Raw genomic sequence first — 4,733 nt, forward strand, 5'->3', positions numbered from 1 at the left:
TACTCAAATCTTAATATGAATAAATCAGGTTCGGCTTACTCTTTGCGTTATCTTGAGTGCAGTGTTTATGGTGATGCGAGGATGACCAAAACCCGGACTCGACCGAAATACCTCCTACGTAGCCAAAGAAATACTACGGGGAAGGGGAAGGGGGACTGTAATCGAGGACACCGAACCCATCAATGTAGGAACCGAACTAGAACCCAAAGAACTTAGGATAGGGACTACCTTGAGCTCTACCGAACGGGCCGACTTCATAGACCTCCTAAATGAATTCAAAGACGTTTTCGCTTGGTCCTACAAAGACATGCCAGGATCGACGGGGATATCGCCGAACATAGGATTCCGATTAAGCCGGGTTTCAAACCCGTGAAACAGAAGCTTCGACGAATGAGAACAGAGTGGGCTCTAAAGATTAAGGAAGAAGTTGACAAGCAATTCAAAGCCGGGTTCATCAAAGTTTCCGAGTATTACGATTTGGGTAGCTAACATAGTACCCGTACCCAAAAAGGATGGGAGAATCCGAGTTTGTGTTGACTTTAGGGATTTGAACAAGGCAAGCCCAAAGGACGACTTCCCTCTACCTCACATTGACATATTGGTAGACAATACTGCAGACCACGCATTACTATCCTTCATGGATGGATATGCAGGTTACAACCAAATCAAAATGGCCATGGAAGACATGCATAAGACCGCGTTCGTCACCCAATGGGGAACCTATTGCTATCTGAATGCCGTTCGGATTGATCAACGCCGGAGCTACATACCAACGCACCGCGACTACACTCCTACACGACATGATGCATAAAGAAGTCGAGGTATATGTGGATGACATGATCGTCAAATCCAAGGAAAGAGAGGGACATATTGCGAACCTTCGCAAGTTCTTCGCAAGGCTACGGAAGTACAACATGAGACTCAACCCTCAAAAATGCGCATTTGGGGTAACATCTGGCAAACTCCTAGGATACGTCGTTAGCCAACGAGGCATAGAAATAGATCCGTCCAAAATCAAAGCTCTGATCGAAATGCCACAACCTCAAACAGAAAAAAAGAAGTCGAGGATTCCTGGGAAAAGTGCAATACATAAGTCGATTCATATCGAAACTTACGATGATCTGCGAGCCTATCTTCAAGAAGCTCAAGAAAACAGACCACACCATGTGGGACGACGACTGCCAAAAGGCGTTCGACAGAATCAAGGAGATATTGGCTAAACCACCAGTGCTCATGCCACCACAACGAGATCAACCTCTTGGTTTATATCTCACAGTAACTGAAACTGCCATGGGTGCTATGCTAGCTCAAACTGTAGGAAGTGAAGAAAGAGCTATTTACTATCTAAGCAAGAAGTTCTTGGAATACGAGTGCAAGTATTCACAACTCGAAAAGACATGCCTCGCTCTTGTGTGGGCAACAAAGAAGCTACGTCATTACATGCTTAGCTACTCTGTCAAGATATTCTCCAAAATGGATCCAGTCAAATACCTCTTCGAGAAACCCGTTCTCAACGGACGTCTGGCGAGATGGACCATGATGCTCTCCGAATTTGACCTCAAATATGTGCCACTGAAAGTAATAAAGGGTCGCGCCGTCGCCGAATTCTTCGCAGAAAATCCCATCAACGACGCACAAACCATAGATACTTGGTCATTTCCCGACGAGGATATACTTCAAACTGATGTAGACTCTTGGGATCTATACTTTGATGGAGCATCAAACCTAAGAGGATTTGGGATAGGAGTGTTGCTCATTTCTCCTGAAGGTGAGCATACACCGATTGCTGTCAAACTCGACTTCGAGGTGACAAACAACGCGGCAGAGTATGAAGCTTGTCTCATTGGACTACAAGCGGCAGTAAGCTTAGGTATCAAAAACCTACGAGTGCATGGGGATTCGTCACTAATCATGAACCAAGTTACGGGATCCTGGAAAATCCGAAGTGAAAGCCTTGTACCCTATCAGGCCAGGATAGACCAAGTGGCTCAATTCTTTGATCATGTAACCTACTTACACCTACCTCGAGAAGAAAATCAATTTGCAGACGCTCTCGCGAAACTTGCATCTTTGATAAATATGCCAGACTACATGATGGAAATGCCTTTGTGTATTGAACGACGGTCGGAGCCGGCGTATGTCCATCAGATCACCGATGAAGAAGAAATCGCACAAGAACCCTGGTTCCAAGCAATCCTAAACTTCAAGCTTAACGGTACCTATCCGCCAGAAATGGACAAAAGGGGACAACGAGCTATACGCCTACTAGCTTCCCAATACATCCTAATGCAAGGAGAATTGTACAAAAGAACACCTCTTGGTGTAGTCCTACGTTGCCTTGATCATTCACAGGCACGAAAAGTGATGGAAGAAGTCCACGACGGAGAATGCGGTCCTCACATGAGCGGGCCTATGATGGCAAAGAAAATCACACGTCTAGGGTACTATTGGACCACAATGGAATCCGATTGCATCAAATATGTGAGGCATTGCCACAACTGTCAGATCTTCGGGAACGTACAACACGTCCCTCCTTCGTTGCTCTATACAATGACATCTCCTTGGCCATTCTCCGCATGGGGAATCGACATAATCGGGAAAATAACCCCGGTAGGAACGGGGGAGGTCACTGTTTCATCCTAGTAGCGATTGACTACTTCACCCAGTGGGTAGAAGCGGCTTCCTACACCGCTCTTACGGCCAAAAACGTGGCCAAATTCATACAGAATAACATCATCTGCCGATATGGTTGCCCACATGAGATCATTAGCGATAATGGGTCCCACTTCCAAGCCGAAACCGAACAATTGCTAGCCAAGTAAAAGATCAAGCATCACCATTCCTCGCCCTATAGACCACAGACTAACGGCGCGGTAGAAGCGGCTAACAAGAATGTCGTCACAATCCTCAAGAAAATGACTGACAATTATAGAGATTGGCCAAGCAAAATACCCTTCGCTTTGTGGGGGTATCGTACATCGTCGGGGACGCCCACCGGGGCTACTCCTTTCTATTTGACCTACGGCATGGAAGCCGTACAACCAGTTGAGCTAGAAATACCATCCTTGCGTATTCTGCTAGAAAGTCAAATCCCGGAAGCCGATTGGAAAAGGGATAGATATGAAGAACTCATCCTCCTGGATGAACGTAGGCTACGTGCCTTACATAATGTCCAAACATATCAAGCACGTATCAAACGAGCTTTCAACAAAAGAGTTAGGCCAAGAAACATCAAAGAAGGAGATTTAGTTCTCAAATCGGTTAGAGCTCTTTTACCTGTCGACCCGAGGGGGAAATTCAAACCTAATTGGGCCGGACCATATCTAGTCAAATCCATACTCCCAGGGGGTGCGGTTAGAATCACAGACCTGGATGGAAATGAGTTTTCAAACCCCACAAATCTCGACCAACTGAAACGATACTATGCCTAGGATAGAACAGAAACGCGCCTCGCGTAAACCCACGTGTCGCTCTTGTGGCACTAAATAAACGGCCCCTGGCCTATTTGAATGTCACTATGCTCTTGCATCTCGGCAAACTTGTCATCCTCATATCATCAAACAAACTAAATTCGCACCTCCAGAGTAAGTAAAGCTCATGCTTGTTTTCTATGTTCATTACAAGCTCTTGCTTCAAACAATTATTCTTTTACATTTACTCGAACTACGCGCAAGGGTTTGATTTCGCTTTCTTTAAGTGAATACGTAGGCAATCCTTCACGGGATTCAACCCACAACTATATTTAAAATGTAAATAGAAGGACATTTGCATTGCATTTGAAATTCGACAAGGATAATTAAAGAAAATGCCAACGGTTTCATAACCATTTAACCTTTTTTATTTATTCATCCATTTTCTAATAATAATAGTACGACAAATAATAAAAATAGATAGGCTAGGATTCTAAAAATCCCTCCTTTTTATTACAACAATAATAATAATAATCAAATAATAATAACTAAGACTTGGGCTAATCCTCCATCTTTCCCTTGCCCTTGTCGTTCTTGTCATATTTCTTGTCACGACCTCGAGCCGGGCGCTCTTGCACCACTTCAGACCTAATCACCAACGGTCTTTCTCGAGGCCTGACTCTCCCATTCTTGTCAACCACCATCTCTGCGACGGGAGTAGTCTTTGATTTCTTGAAGGATGAATGACTTGAAACCCGGCTTCTTCTTCTCCTTGATCGGATGCTTCTCTTTCTCTTTTCTCCCTCGCGCACCTTGTAATCAACGGGCTCGCGCTTCCTCGATCTTTCGCGCTCTTCCGAAGTTGCGGCCTTTCTCCACCTCGGATAAGAGTCCGACACCCACAAAGCATTGGCGGAGAAGCTCAGGAACCACATATTTCTTTGGGCCCATTTCATAGCCCACTCTCTTCGGCTCTCGGTAGTCAACGCCATAGCATCTGCGGGACGATGATCAAGCCTAGGGATCATCCGCTTCAACCCAACTTGCCTCATCAACCTCTCGGGAAAGATGCACACCATAAACTCCAATCCAGGGATGCGCACGGACCTAGTGGGATCTAAAGAAGACACCCCGGTGATGGACTTGAGGTGCCACCACGGTACAACCCACCCGATCAAAGGGCCGTCATCGGTCTTGACTTGTTCTTCCAATAGTCGCAGACCCGGGTGAAGTCCACCATGTACAGCCGTGTCCTCATCGAAATCATACGGGCATGATAGGAAAGTGCATGAACTGGGGGCTCGAGCAATCGGAGCCGTTCCA

Source organism: Silene latifolia, chromosome 8 (genome assembly GCF_048544455.1).
Source record: "Silene latifolia isolate original U9 population chromosome 8, ASM4854445v1, whole genome shotgun sequence".
Lineage (NCBI taxonomy): Eukaryota > Viridiplantae > Streptophyta > Magnoliopsida > Caryophyllales > Caryophyllaceae > Silene > Silene latifolia.